The sequence below is a fragment of the Coenobita brevimanus genome, chromosome 93 (genome assembly GCF_032717465.1).
Source record: "Coenobita brevimanus isolate Jiangsu-jjx chromosome 93, ASM3271746v2, whole genome shotgun sequence".
Lineage (NCBI taxonomy): Eukaryota > Metazoa > Arthropoda > Malacostraca > Decapoda > Coenobitidae > Coenobita > Coenobita brevimanus.
Window position 1 is genome coordinate 3,613,332 of NC_137046.1, and position 16,946 is coordinate 3,630,277.

Consider the following 16,946-nt stretch of genomic DNA (forward strand, 5'->3'; position numbering starts at 1 on the left):
TCGTTGACGTATTGTGTATTTTATTCTCGCTTTCTAGAGACGGGTCCATAAATTAGGATGCATGACTCTAAGAAATAATTTAGACAAATTCTGCTTGGTAATAAAAAAGATGAATTTTGATATATTTGCCACTCCATCCCATCATTTATGCCATTCAGTGGAATGACGTAAAATATCTTACCTTATCCTAGGTGTCTCGAGACGATTTTTTTCTGCATGGGAAGGCATTATATATTGAAGGGTTTAATCATGATATATCTACTTCTTACGGCTCGATAAGTCTCTCCTAAGTTGAATATATTTGTCTGGAGGTACTAAGAGTATAACGTTAACTCCTTCACCCCTTTCGCGTATTCATCATAATAATAATGCTCTCTAGACGATTTCATTAGGTTTGGGAGAGCCTCCTCGAAGCACAAGGGCAAGATATAGCCTTCAGTAACCCGTGAAATTCGTGAAACCTGTCTTTTGGTTTAAAAAAAAAAGTATGTAGCATGAACATAACTGAATAGTTTGTCACGGTAAACGGTATGTTATTTTTTGCTATTCGTACCTAATGCAGTTTTCCTTTAGCAAGTTTGATTGACCCATAATTTCATACCGGTATGTATTTGGCTGGTTATTGATATATCAAAAAACAGAATAGGTTATATGCCAGTAGCTGACAAAAACAAGATTATACCGGGTACTGTAATGTGTGTGTTTCCCTTTGGCTGATGACTGTGTGTGTGTGTGTGTGTGTGTGTGTGTGTGTGTGTGTGTGTGTGTGTGTGTGTGTGTGTGTGTTTATATCGGAGTAAGGCACAGTGAATATCCCACACATGTGCATCCTTACTTTTATCTTGCAGTCTAATAACCTTCACTAAACAATAATGACAGCCATCAACATTTACATGATGACATCCATGGTGGTCAAGATGAAAGTTCTCCGTGGCGCCACAGCCCTTCAGAATTTGATGTCATTGAATATATATCTGAAAGATGAGGGTGAGGGTCAGCATGAGGATGGTGCTGTGGGTGGGGGTGGGCATTAGGGTGAGGATTAGGATAGTGGTGGATGTGGGGGTGGGGGTAAAACTGCGAGTGAGTGTGGTATTGAGGGTGGGGTTGAGAGTATTGGTAAGGGTTGTGGTGGTGGTGGAGGTGTGGAGATGGGTTGTGGTGGTGATAGGGGTATGGATAAGGGTTGTGGTGGTGGTGGGGATGGAGGCGATGGTGTGGATAAGGGTAGTGGTGATGGTGGGGATGGGAGTGGTGGTGTGAGCGTAAGGGTGCGTGTGGGGATGGAGGTAAGGGAGTGTGTGGGGGTGGGGGTGAGGCTGGAGTAGAGTGGGGATGTGGTTGTTGTTATAAACTCTCTCTCTCTCTCTCTCTTGATGTATTCGCACGCTCTGGACATCTCATCTGATCCATTATACTGAGATGTTTAAGTTTGTTATTTATAGCACGGTGGGCGAGGTGTGTGGGGGGTGTCGGGAAGGATGTAGTGTGGTATGGTGCAATATGATTCGATATGGTACTCAACTTTACAATATGGTGCAGTATGTGTTATGCTAGAGTGCAATACATTATGGTAGGATATAGTATGGTACAGTATGGTGCGGTGCGATGCAGTAGCCTCACCGGGGTATCTCTTATGATGCATATGGCTCTGGTTAACAAGTGACCACCGATACACACCTTAATCAGTGCTTGTGATTAATGGGACGGAGTCACGCTGCGCCTGAGTATGCCAGGTTCACCAGGCAAGCCACTCATAAACTAAACCTGCTGGCACATCAATTACTACACGACTATTTTCATTAGTACATTATTAAGGTAGGCAAACTGGTGATATACGATAACAGGTTATTTTTCGCATCCACATTTTACTCGTGCCCAGTAGTTTCTTCCCTATTTGATTATCAGCCTCAGCATCTACTTCTATTCTTTCCCACATTCCTCCATCCCTCATCAGATTTCGGTTCTTCCTTTAGCATCCATCTTTCCCACTTTTTCCCCTTCGTCTAGCTCCTTAAACTGTCCATTAGGCAAGAGTGCAGCAGCTTTAAGTGCCAGTATATCTGGGTAGGGGCGCCCTGGATCACAATTACCTGACTAAGCAAGGGTTCCAGTAGGGAAGTTGTTAACGCCGCTACCAACTGCCTGATTCCCGATAAGCTTCGTTTAGGGGAAGAATATTATCGTGGCTTTTCAGTCAGTTTTACGGTCGTGAAAGGCAAAAACAAGATAAAGGGCAGTTAAAGAACCCGGCGATGATGGTAGCGGTTGAGGGTACAAAAAAGAGAAGACTAGTTATGGCGAGTGTATGGTGAGGGTAGTGAGTAGAGAGGTGGTAGGAGGTATGGTGGAAGAAATGTAAGGTGATAAGAAGTGAAGGAATGAGAAAGGAACAAAGTCACCCAAGAAGAAAGGAGATGAGTAGCATAGATGTATTGTGCAGTCGTTATTTAGGTGAGTACAGTATTACGTTCCTGTCTCTCTCTCTCTCTCTCTCTCTCTCTCTCTCACACACACACACACACACACACACACACACACACACACACACACACACACACACACACACACACACACACACACACACACACACACACACACACACACACACACACACACACACACACACACACACACCTTTCGTTTAAAACAGGTTGTCATTGTTTCACATCGAATATAATCAGGTGTTAAGTTTCCAAGAAGGCTCTGGGCTTGTGTTCAACTATACTACTATAATATCGGTAAGTAGCTATCATAGATTTAAGGAATGTTGGTATTGTCCTTTCACGTACCTGTTAGTGATGTAGGATTCTTGTGCATTATTTTTCTGTATGTAGCACTTAATATTAGTCAAGCTAATGATGATACAGAAAGTCAAACGCAACCACAAACAAACCGCAGCAGCAGAACCCGTAACGACATTGGAAAATTGGACGCATTTGCAATGTTACAGTGGCCTAAAGACGCAATGGAAAGAAAACCCACCCACAAGTAGGCTAAGGGGCAGTGGCTTGTAGACGTATCTGATTATAGGACACACCCACGTGTAAGACTGAGCTGCTTGTACAGTATAGGCTACATACTTAACCCATATATAACTGAGGTGTAAAACGCATCCACATAAAAAGAAATCTCTGCTATATAGTAGAAGTAAAACATTATAAGACTCAGCCACAGTTATAAATAAAGGGAATAAATATACACCAAAGTCAGACAAACTCTCAAATAAGATGAAGGTTGAGGTGGCGGGTTGATCAGAGGGATGTTCATTATGTTGAGGGCAATTTCCATATCAGTGTTTGGTGGTGTTACCAGTGACTTACTGTCTTCCTTCTGACCTTCATCTTCATCTTTCTTCCTTTTCCTTATCTCTCAACCTGTGATCTCCTATTTGTATCTCCTAGCTTCTTCCTCCACCTCTTCCCCACTTTGTATCTCGTACCTGTATAATTATGACAGCTCTGTCTGTCTGTCTGTCTGTCTGTCTGTCTCTCTCTCTCTCTCTCTCTCTCTCTCTCTCTCTCTCTCTCAGTAGACTGTGTTGGCTTTAATCATATTCATTATATTTCCTTTCGTCTGTTCTCTTTATGAAACCACTGGTACCCTAATAATCAAGAATAGCTATCATTACTCCTTTGATACCCATTTGTAGGTCAGTGCAGAGCGGGCACGGTATTGAGATCGATTGGAATGGTTAGGATAACCTCTTGGGTTAATTTGTAGGGAGGCAGGGAGCGAAGGACAGGGTTAGCGAAGGAGGAACGGAGAAGGAAGTCTTGCATTCACCAACTCACCTCGTTTCCTTCTTATCCCTTAGTCCCTACTTTCACCCCATCCCTTCGCCCGTCTCCTTTCTCTATGCAGTAGTATCTTCTGCAGTGTATAAGGCTAGACATTAACACGTTGTATCTTGGCAGTCAATCCTAGGCTTCTTTAATCCCAACCACAGTATAGATCCACATTCTGGTAGCAGTATGTTTTTAGTCATTGTTAAACTAACTGTCATTCTTCCTGGAAACTCTGTAGGCTTCTTAAATCTGTTGCTGTCATAATAAGGGGGGGGATCGGAGAGCCGGCTGGGTACCCTGGTAAAAATAAACTGTCCCATCCTGTTGTTCCTTTACCGTATAGGATTTACGGTACAAACAGTCGAGCACATCACTGCTAGGACGGTATTATGGTTTATTGTAGCCTACCGAATTTAGCTTCGGTAGGATCTCTCGCTTATGAGATTTGAGACTCTGTCTCTGCTAACTCACCCTGGGGAAAATGATCGAGATTGTTTCCTCTTTTTAACTCCTTTAGTCTGAAGGGTGTCTCCTGTGAAATAGTTTGGCGTTAGTCTCATTAAGGTGTTATGGTAGTGAAGGTTTTAATTCTTTACACTTATCATTGAGAATGTGTGTGTGTGTGTGTGTGTGTGTGTGTGTGTGTGTGTGTGTGTGTGTGTGTGTGTGTGTGTGTGTGTGTGGTATGAGTCTTACCATTAAATATGTTTCTATGAAATATGAGGCACCCGCAACATCACTACCACCACAACTACCACCACCCTCTCACTCTCTCAGCACCACCCTTTCCTGTCTGGCCTACAATTAGATATTCAATTCACCTACACTTTTTTCATGCCTTATCTCGTACGAGCGGTGAAGCGTGGAAAGGGTGCGTGTGGGGTTGGAGGGGTGTAGTGGTGAGTTCCACACACACACACACACACACACACACACACACACACACACACACACACACACACACACACACACACACACACACACACACACACACACACACACACACACACACACACACACACACACACACACACACACACACACTGCCTGAAAAGTCAAGAGCGCTACGTAATTCATAAAGGAATGGAAGTCACCCTTACACAGAATAAAAGTGTTTTTCCGTTATATAAGTAAGATGGTGATGAAGTTTGAAGAAGTTCAACGTTCTTAAAGGTTATTGTACAGTAGACTCCTCTTAACCTTTGATGGGCGGGAATCCTCTCCTAACGCTAACAAAATAGTCTGGCGGTAGTAATAATAAAAACTTAAGATTTCTCAGGTTTGGCTTGCGATATTTACTCCCCCCCCCTCTCTCTCTCTCTCTCTCTCTCTCTCTCTCTCCTGTCATTAAAATACCTTCATCACCTTCAGCAAAAATTTTTACTTCTGCTGTTACCAGTTACACATGTACTGCTATAAAGTACATGTATAAGTGGAAAATGATGAGACAGTAGGGGTTTTAATGCCAGAATAAGGTAATTGATGGTGGTGGCGGTGGTGGTGGAAAGTGGAAGGGGATAATGATGATGGTGGAGGTAATGGTGATGATGGTGAGGGTAATGGTAATGATGGAGTGAAGAAGGTTATGATGGTGGTTGTGGCAGTACTGAGAATGGTAGTAGAATGGTACATGAATATTTCTTAATACATTATATCCTTATGTCTGGAATAAATAGTCAAGCTCTGGATCCCAGTGTTTTTGTCGGGGTACTATAGGATTAGATAACAGAGAGACATTATGATTTTCAGTGCAGGTTGACGGAGTGGCGGTAATAGTAAGTAAGACGATAACTTTATGTGTGTACTTTACTGGTGTGTGCATTGCATTTTAGACCAACCACCACCACCAGTGACCCCGTAACATTAGGCGCTTCTTCTGACTTCCTCTTCCCCCGTATCAATATGTGTGCACTTTACTGATGGCGGCTGTACATGGAACATAGTAGGCCTAGTAGTAGTAGTACAAGTAGTAGTAATAGTGCATTAGTAGTAGTAGTAGTGTTAGTAGTAGTTTATTTACAAAAATACATACACCACCACCACCACCACCAGTGACCCCATAAGGCAAGTCACCACCTCCCTTCCTCTGCCCTAATCCCATCCCCTTCTTATCCCCACGAAGCAGCTGACCGTCATGGCGTGACGAGGCGGATACTGTCAAATTTATGATGACAAATTCCACTTTGTCTGCCGACCTGACAGGACAATAGCCTACGTTCTTTCTCCAGTACGGTAACTCCCACGTCACTGTAAATGACCTTCTTTCTCAGTAACCATCGGTTTACAGTTTATCGACATCAACTTTTAGGTATTACCGCTTCCAGACATACAACTCTGGCCAGGTTGCAAAGACTGTTCTCAACTAGCAGTTAACACAACATCAGTTACATACATTTGATTTTAATAATCGGTTTTCGTATATTTCCTCACCAGCTTCTCTCCAGCTTCACTCTTGCTTTGCCTCTGCTGTAAGTCTGTCCACACATTCACTGAACATGCTACACGCATCTATCACCATGACATTGATACTTAACCCCTCCCTCAGATGTCAGATTTCCTTGCATATGTTGTTTCACAACCTTCGTCAATGCTCTTCGCAGGCACACAGTGTTCAACGGTATTCTAGACTAGAGTAGCTTATTATACTGTTTCACTTTAACTTGGTCTAAAATTGCCATCTCCCCATCTTGAGCACTGAGTTGTAACAAGAGATAAACGCCAAATTAATATGCAGGTCATGAAGGGGTGCTGTGGAAAGGACGTAGTGCCACACTAGTGTCATTCTGCCACTGAGCTACGAGAAATAGGCTACAAAAGGATAAAAATTTGGGGCAAGTTAAAGTAAAACGACCATTGTACACGCATGCTCAGAGAGATTATTTAAATACTCTAAGGTAATATTGATGTGGATTTGGTAATGGGAAAGCGTGGCATTTTATGATGTTATAAGATAGCACTGATATACGGTAACACGGGGTAATTTATGATACCGGATATGGATAGGCTGAGTGTAATAATGATTTATACTGAGCCGTGTAACTGTAATTGAATGGGTAAATTACGTCCTGCATTTTTTTGTTCAATTTTTTTAGACGGAAGTGAAGGGAGACTTGGTGGTGTGGTCCAAGGTTAAAGTTAGTTAAATTGGTTAAATACGGTCTGTGTAGTAAGGAATGGTTCAGTTGTGGGTTAATAATTCGGCTAACGGTGGCTAGCTAGGTTTGCTTCAGTTTAGCTGCGTAAAGACGGGTTATATTAGACTGTCTTAAATTAGTCTGGTTAGGGTAAGGTATGTTGGTTTGTTTAGCTTGCAGTAAGTTGGAGTGAGACAGATGAAAGTTAGAGACGTATGAAGGTGGGTGGTTAGGATGGCTTAAGTTGATCAGGTTAATTTTAGTTTGATTAGATTATTGCAGGTTAGGGTGTATATCACATATTAGGTTATGTTTAGTTAGGTTATGATATTAAGGAAATGGGAGAACGAGAGTACGGAGTTACTTGGAAGTGGGTGAAGGGCTAACGAAGAGGCAGTGGTGGAGGGGGGAGGAGCAGGGAGACAGGGGAAGGAGAGGGAGAGGAGGAAGGCTGGGGAGAGAGAAACAAAAGGAAGAGGAGGAGGGAGACACAGGGCATGGAGGTGGGAGGAGAGGGGAGGCAGGGGAAGGAGAGGAGGGAGGTTGCGGATAGAGAGACAAAAAGGAGGGAGGGGGAGACATAGGGCAGTCGACATCCATTAGCCCTTTTGTCTGGCGGTGCATTGAAAACTACACAGACAATGAGCGACCGATTGTAACCTGTGTCTCTCAATGCAAAACTAATGCCTAATGGATTCTTTTTGTTTTTGCCGTCCTGGAATGGGATTATGAGAGAACATAAAACGAGAGCGAAAGGTGGAGGTACAAAATGGATGGTGAAAGACTGATGGAGGAAAAACAGAAATCATTTTCCAAACGGATATGAAGGCGCTGAATAGGAGGCAAGAGACTTGATTGGATCATAGCTTTGTGGTGGACATGTGCCTTCTCGATTTCAGATTTTCCAAGGAACAGTAATTTTGGCTAGGTTTGATGGCTGATGATTTTTTTTTTTTTTTTAAATAAGTAAGGAAATACTGGATAAGATTTGGAAACAACAGAATTACAAATAACAAAAGAACATTGAAAACAAAAAGGTGGATGGCAAGAATATTGAGTGTGTGAGGGAGAGTAGCATTTGTGAGGATAGGTTGTTAATGAGTAATGACAGAAAGGTCAGGTGGCCCTTTTCTCGAGACCAACCTTCACAAACAATAGCAGCCGGAGAAAAGTCGGAGTGCATTTTCATAATCATTTAATTATTACCAACTGTACTTTGACGATGTGTTTTAAAGAAAGAATTATCGGCACAAAGAATTAAACTCTTCCATTCGAGGACGTCTTTCTCAACCTGCCTACTAATGATTATGCTTTCAGGAGAGACATGCACCATAGGGAATGCTAAAAGCTATTTACCCCTACCAATTTCAATTCTCTACAAGGCAAAGCTAAAGCGTCAACCTGAAACAGGAATATATATAAGACATCAATGTAGTAGGTCAGCTAAAGAATCTTGTTGCATATACAGTAGGCCTACAGAGTGTTAGAAAAGTCGCTGTTCTGTGGAAAATACATCACAACACACACACTGGTGCACTAGACTGTCACAGCACATACTTCTGCACTAAACATTTACTTACCCACACCATACACGTTGGGTAAATATTTGAAATTAATATGTTTGTGGGCCAGTACACCTTCTGTTATTAATATTATTTGTGTTCTGTGTACAAATTGTCACGCCTAACACTCAACACCAGGCTGCCACACCACAAACTGTCACATCTCACATTATCATTACACACACTGCCACACCTCAGACTGCCACATCACATACTATAATTTCTTCAATTTAACGTGGCCAAAAATTACCATCCTTACATCTTCAGTGCTCAGTTGTGACTATATCAAAACTAGATTATGATGCTAGTCATGAAAAGGTGGTGTGGAAAGGATTTAGAGCCATTTCATTACCTTATTCTGCCAGTGAGCTACGTGATGTAAGTTGCAGTTGATGAAAATCTGGGCCAGGTTTAAGTGAATCTTTCAAAGTCGCAATTATTCAAGTGAAAAGTGGGACGAGGATGAATTGCAAACAGAGGCCGTGAAAGATTTGAAAAAGCTAAAGAAAGAAAGAAAGAAAAAAAAAAATGGCCCAGGCAGCGAGGGGTTATTGATGTTACCCTAAAGTCCTTATACTAGTACAGTACTGTAGACTTGACGCGATGTGTATCCGGCAGCCGTCACAGCAAGTGTTGTATTCACTGGAGATACGAGAAACGTGTCGAGGTGGAGTTTGATGTATGAAAAACTAATGCGTAAATTAACATCGTCTCCGGCCTAGTCGATACACTGTGTTGTAATAAAACAGTAGAGTTGTTGTTACGGCCATCCTCCCACTCCACCACACCTCGACAGGCCCTTCACTCCAAACTGCCAGGAGAGAGTAATAAGGACTATCATGCCGTTTAGAAAATCTGACATGGTAGTCTTGCACGACATAGCAAAATGGAACACAAGACTTTTCATAATCTCGAAAAGAAATTCACTAACACCAATGCGAGGTTGAACCGTAATATCATCGATTGTAATCTGCACGGGAGGACATAAAAGGCTTCACTAAAATACGGTATTTTCCAGCCATAGACTTGTTTAGGTAGGGATTTAAGGCAAGAGTCTCGTAAATTACCGTTACAAGTCAGTCCCGAGATTCACAAACATAGTATGAACAGTGCGCTGTTGTAACGAAAATATATTTAAAAATAATTTAAAAAAGACGTGGGAAAACTTTGTACTCCCCTTCCAGTTTCCTGAAAAAGTAACCAAAAAAGAATAAGAACAGGAACCTTGGTCAAACGAAATTATATATTAAGGTTGTTTGTGGTGTATCGCGGTCTGATCTATCTTAGGGAAGTTCAGATTCAAAGATTTTTACAAATATTTTTTAGGGAAAATTCTTCGGTTCTTTTGACCGTATACGTTTACTAATTTATACCCTTTACCTTTTGTATAATATTCGTGATCAACTGCAATATCATGGTAAAGATATGTGGCCTTAAATAGACGGTATGTCATGGAAAACAGGGATCAGAACAAATAAGAGACATAATGCACTGAGGAATTAAGGCCTCCACTCTAAAGATGTGGCATTGGGCAATAGCACTGTCAGTATCTTATCATTCTTGGACGCCTTGCTTGTCACATTTTTTCATTACCACCAGCTCGCATCTCCCTGACACATTTTTTTCTTTCATTTATTCTCTCGCATTTTATATTCCACTGTACTTCTTTAACCTCCTCCTTCTCCTCCTCCTTCTCCTCCTCCTCTTCAAATCCAGTTGACCCAGCATATCAGATTGCTAACATACTGCAGCTGCTCACCTCCAGCCCCTGGCTCTTGACCTCTGCCTCCCATACTTAGCCTCGGCCCTAAGCTGTCTTGAGAGAGAGAGAGAGAGAGAGAGAGAGAGACACACACACACACACACACACACACACACACACACACACACACACACACACACACACACAAGATAGTAAGTACGAGGAATGGTACGACTGTGTGTTTCCATATGCCTAATTCCAGACTTCATCCAGGGTTATCACGACAAAGCACATCAAAGCCCCCCCCCCTCTCTCTCTCTCTCTCACGAACTCTTTTGTTTTATTGTTCCTTCTCCTTTTCGATCTTCCTCTCTCTATTCTGTTCTCCAGTTTGCATGTGTAGTGTCCCCTCTCTTACATAACATTATTTGTTCCCTTTCATCCATTTGTTCATTCTTCCATTAACTCAGACTTTTCCTTAATTCATTCGTCATGTTTTCACCTAGAAGCTTTCTCTCTTATTTTTCCCCGTGGTTCTTGATCTTATTTTTTTTCTTCTAAATCTCCACTTACCTCATGCTGATAACCATTCCATCTCCATACGGTTCACATTCTGACAGATTGTGAATGAAACGCTTCCCCTTTAGTTATTGTACGGTATATTATTTGGCCTCTGACGCCTCCCTTTCAGTGGTGTACAGTTAACATCCTTTATACAGTAACTTGCTGTAAAGAAAAAGCTCCCCCTCGTCTATCTGTGGTAGCTTAACTGAGGCTGTCCATGGAGTAACGCCGAAGGAACGATAAGAATTGATCAGCCGAGAAAATTAAAGTTAGACAACGATTTTTTCTCCGTCGGAGCATTGTCATGAAAATAATATGAGACGCTTCATGGAGGAACTCGGAAGGCGCCATGTCTGCAATTAATTATTATATCCTCCAATATCTCGGTTTCGATTTCGTCGCGTTTGGTGTTACTCCGTGGAGCTGTAGTTAAATTATTCTCTCATCTAGATCTGTGACCAGTTCTTAGGTAACGCCTGTGCTGTGTACGGCCTGTTGGTCTAGGGGTATGATTCCCGCTTTGGGTGCAGGAGGTCCCGGGTTCAAATCCCGGACAGGCCCGGATTTTTAACTGAGTGTGCTTTATTTCAAGAGTGACGTGTATACTAATGACGGTGGGATGACTGCGTAACTATGAGAACCTTTTGTAATTGTGTATTCTTTTTTTAATTTTCATATTTATGTATTAGTGATTACATAGTGCATAATTTTTCCTCTTTTGTCTCTGCTATAATTATCTCCATATTTGTTGTTTCTAAATGACAAAGTTTTTCTACCGTTTTCACTGTCCCCTGCCCTCCTTTTTACGCCAGATGGTACGGTGGGTGGGGGAGAGCCTTTCTCTTTTCAGTCCTGTTCTCACACACGTTGGTTAGATATTAGTAATCTCCTTATGGGCCAGTGGGCCTCTTATTTGTTCTATGTACCGCAGTGTATTTCCCAAAAATAACTCGTCTGTCAGTAACATAGGCAACGCTACCTTGTTGCAACTCTCCATCTGACCAAGCACATATCCCCCCAATCCCTGCACACCTAACCAAGCGCGTAAGGAGAACACCTTGAGGACACATAACCTGGGTCTTTGAGAGTCCTTGCACAGGTCACATTGAATTTTTTTGGGGGGAGATTTACTTAAAAAAAAAAAAAAACACACACTTAAGACAGCGTTCTACCTGTCAAAAGACACAACTTTATAGTGAATACTCTATAGTGAATACTTTCTGAGTTCTGACTCGGAAACGAAATCTCTGCGCCCGGCCAGCCGCCCTGCCGCGTTGCCGCCGAACTCTACAGACAGACACCTATTGATCCCAGTGATAACAACACTCTCCTCTGACTTTGTCAGGCAAGGGTAAAAATATAGTAAACTCTTTGTTCTAGGAGGGGTCTCTCTTGGCCTAAATGTATTTTGTGGTCACACCAAGAAAAAGAAATAGACAAGACGTCATAATACTGAAGGAGTTAATGGTGATTTTTCTATCCCCCTCACCACGATGGGTCTCCTCTTAGCCAAATATATCCGTCTGGATAGAGTTAAAAAAGAAAAAGGAAGAGAGAGATGTTATTATGCGGTACAGTAGGAGTTCTACTGTTATTTGTTTTTCATAATCCATTAACAAGAATAAATTTACTCGTGTGGCGTTTGCAAAAGTAAAAGTAGTGTTACGATGTTAAAAATTCTATCTGTAGCCAGACGCCTTAAAAATTAATGCATGAAAAGTTGTATTGAAGAGGTCAGCTTCAACCACGTTGGCTGTATACCCTTCAGATTCCTCTCCCCAGTTTATTTCCCCCCCCAAAAAAAACTTAGTTTAACATAATTACTTTTTTCATTAGGTTGTTATTATTTTTTCTTGCCTTTGTTTTCTGGTTTATTTTTCTATTCGTGTTATTGTTATTTTAGTTATCAGCCGCGATAGCGGAGCTGGTATTGTTTTTAATTTGTCTGTCTGTGTGTCTATCTGTGTGTGTGTGTCTGTTAGCACGATAACTTCGCAACCGCTCAAGATATCATCACAAAATTTTACAGGTGTGTAGTAGGGGAAAAAAAAAAAAAAAAAAAAAAGTCACGAGTTCGAATATGATGAAAGGAGGTCAAAGTCCCTGTGTCTGTCACCACGATAATTTCGCAACCGCTCAAGATATCATCACAGTATTTTACAGGTTTGTAGTAGGGTTGAAAATCTCCTACAGGTATTGTTTTCAGTTTGTCTGTGTGTCTGTTAGCACGATATCTTCGCAACCGTTCAGAATATCGTCACAAACTTTTACAGGTGTGTATAGGGATGGAAATCTCCTACGAGTTCGAAACTGGCGATAGTAGGTCAAGGTCTGTGTGTCTGTTACCACGGTAACTTCGCAGCTGCTCAACATATCATCACAAAATGTTACCGGTGTGTAGTAGGGATGAAAATCTACGAGTTCGAAATTGGTGAAAGTAGGTCAAGGTCAAGGTCATATTCCGAGCTGCGCTAGATACGAGTATGTATCGGCTCGCGGCTTGTGTGATTCCCTTCTTGGGATGGCCTCTAGTTAGTTATATTTTTCATTCCTACTGACTTTTTTTCCAGTATGTGTTCGGTGTTTCCACTTTCTTTTTAGTTAATTCTCACATCCAGTACTTCATTGTTTTAAAGCTATTTTTTTATGTTTTAATTAGTACTGGTATTATTGCACTGTTGTTAGTTATATTTTTCATGTGGAAGCAAAGCTCAGAGTGACTCAGTCCGTCAGTCTTTCACTAACAATTGTTTGGTTGCGATGTGCATTACGTATACTTAAGCTGCTTCAGGAAATCCACACCTTACCACGCCAAGGATACTAACTGAGGGGCTATGGATCTCCCGTATCTAATAAGGTACTTTTAGTTTGCGTTGTTTTAGCTTAGTTCTCCCCTTTATTGTCAGATATTGCCCCTTTTCTGGTTAATATTCCTCCACGTTTGTCAGCCCATGTTGTCAGTAATTTTTGTAGTCTGTCGTTTGTTTCTCTTTGGTATTTTTTTGACGACCATATATAGCGTATGTATATATGAACTTGACATAATATAAGAATACGGTATAAGCAGGGGTTGCTAATCTGCCATATATTTAGGCTGGCGTATGTGTTAAGTTTGTGTGTGTAAAGTTTTATGTGTGAGTGTGGTCTGTGTGGTGTTCGAAGTATTATGTTGATAAATTTCTGATATTTTGTCTTATTTTAACGTAAGACTGTAACTTGCCTGGTTGGGAAGTAAGAGTATGGTAATGCACTATGGTCGCCACGAGGGTCAAGAGTTGCAGGTGGAGGAAGGTACAGGGGTGGGAGCTGAACAGGTAATGTGTGTGTCAACAGTGTCTTGAATTTGAGAGCACTGCAGCCACGACCCTCTGTTGGCTGCATCAATATTGACGACTTCTTCACCCTCTCCATCTTTCCCTTCTGTCTCTACCTCCAGTATCTCCAATGCAAAGTAGATTATCTCTGTCTTCTCTCCCCCCCCCCACTCTACCCCCTCTCTCAACTTCAGTACTGCCTATTCTCCTTTCATATTACGTAACATTACGCTTCTCGCTACACCTCTCCTTTTTTTCCTTTCCCGTCTCCAGCACACACTATTATTTTCCTCATCTCTGCGTATGATTTACACATTTACTTCATTGTTAAATTCATCCGTAAACCGGCAGGTAGGGTACTTCTTCCTTCATCTCTACCCCTTTCGGCTCCTCCTCCTCCTCCTCCTCATAACATCAGCCAGCACATCCCGCCTCGCCTTGCCCACAGCCCCTTCAGTTATTTCACTGATTGGCAGGAAAGGCATAATTTATTCATAGACATTTACGTCCAAACATTCATAGTAAGTTGCAGGAGATGGTATCGTGGTGGAGTCTGTTGGGGAGGGGGAAGGGATGGATGAAGTCATGAAGGGAGTACATAGGAAAGCAAGCAGCAACAAACCTAACATTTTTTTTTTTTTTTTAGGCTAGTTGTATAAGAGAAGACTGTGACTATTATAATTAATTCTCCGAGTTGAAGAATTGTAAAGATATTATATGGAGGAAAAACTCAGTAAGAGTTTTTATTTTATTTATTTATTAATTTTTTGATGTTGCAGAGTCTGGGTGTAGACTAGAAAGTGTGTTATTTAATGTCGAGGAGTCTCCTCCTTAATCACCTTCTCACGTCACTGCTTGGGCGCAAATACTCATCCATAGCCTCCACGCATCATCCATACTGTACATGTCAGGGCTGTCACATTCAGGACTGTAGTGATGGTATTAGCGGGGTGTATTTATGATATGTCATTGGGTTTTGTGGAGGAACAGCAAACACAGTTTTCACGAAATTCAGATTAATAAAATCCCTGCCCCGACCTGCCATCACACACACAGTCGGATAGCAGTCCACTGTACTTTTCTTTCCAGTGCTGTTGTGTAGCAGTATTTTGTTGGTTTGGAAACCATGTAAGAATACAAACTGGAAGTAGTTTGTTAGTGAAAGCATAAAGAAAGCTTAATAATTTATATAATTACTGAAGAGATGGAAGTTGAGCGACCTTCACCAGTGGAAGATTAAGAACCAAAGGTTGTGTTGTTTAGTTTCAGGGTATAATATGATATAACGACAAAACTAGCCAGCTTTCGAGGGGTGCAAGAAAAAGCTTAGAATTGACTTTGCTGGGTAGGGATGAGATATATTGGGGTCAAAACAGAATATAAGCTGCAAGAACTAAGCATTTCTGATAAAAGATTAGAATGTGTGATAAAAGTTAGAATTAGATGACTCACGTTGATTAGTGGAGTAAGGGATCGTTACTCCACGGGGACAGAAACTCCTTAACCCCTTCAATCTGATGATGTATTTTTTATTCCGTTCAAACAGCCACAAACCGATGTTATGTAAGTTAGGAAAGACTTCTATTAATGAACGTGTTGGTAATGACTATAGTAAGGTGGTCCTTGTATAACACTGCACTTCCACTCCCCCGGGATATTTTTTGTGTGTTGTGGGGACGGCTTAGTCAGTTATCAGTATCCAGCCTGTATCGTTTCTCCATTTCATACTCCACTGCCACAGCCACGCCCACACCAGCCAACTGAGCCGTTCCCGCAGCACATACGATACTGCCACGTGAGAGTCTAGTGGAGCGTTACTTGTGAGCCACCCCGTATAGCTCCTCCAGCTCGAAAGTCTCTCCAAAGATTAAAAAAAATAAACTTTAAAAGACGTCACTGATTCAAGGTGTTAAGATTCTTCTGTCGACGTTACCCCTGTGATAGGGCGTTCGGCAGCAGACTGACAAACCCTCCTTTCCTATCTGGGATATTGATGGTACTGAGCGAAAGGCTTGGAGTTGTTGATGATATGGTAATGTTAGGCCTATGCCATACCATTTTTAGTCACCAGCGTACTTCTTTGCCGATCCACACACACACACACACACACACACACACACACACACACACACACACACACACACACACACACACACACACACACACACACACACACACACACACACACACACACACACACACACACACACACACACACACACACACACACACACACACACACACACACACACACACACACACACACACACACACACACACACACACACACACACACACACACACACACACACACACACACACACACACACACACACACACACACACACACACACACACACACACACACACACACACACACACACACACACACACACACACACACACACACACTCTACCTGCTTGTTTACCATTGCCTACCCATATTATTATACATAAACATCAACCTGCTTTTTTACCACTGCCAACCTACGAATTCACGCACATCTACCAGTTTGTTTACCACTGCCAGCTCACCTACAAACACGTACATTTACTTGTAAACGTATCCTACACACATCCTCCTACTCCCTTACCAATGTATTTACTTATCCTCTAACACCTGTCTGCTTGTTACCACCTACATAGTCTGTCTATCTCTTAACTATCTACCTACCGCATAGCCTAGTTTTCATCCTGGCTGCCTAACTTCATACCTGTTTAGCACCTGCCTACCTACCTGTCAGACCTAACTTTCTACTTACCCACCTGCCTACCCACAAAACATGCCTACTTGTTTGCCTACCTACCCACACTACCTGCTCTCCCAACCCACTTAAAATCCCCACCTACCAACTTAATTGTCTGCCTACCCACCTACCACC

General features: G+C 42.0%; 1 non-coding gene across 1 annotated transcript; it reads left to right on the forward strand.

Annotated features, from left to right (window-relative positions):
* The first annotated feature begins 11,239 nt into the window (after positions 1-11,239).
* On the forward strand, positions 11,240-11,311 carry TRNAP-UGG (transfer RNA proline (anticodon UGG)). Its single transcript has one exon. It is a non-coding gene; the product is annotated as a tRNA-Pro (tRNA).
* Positions 11,312-16,946: the final 5,635 nt, after the last annotated feature.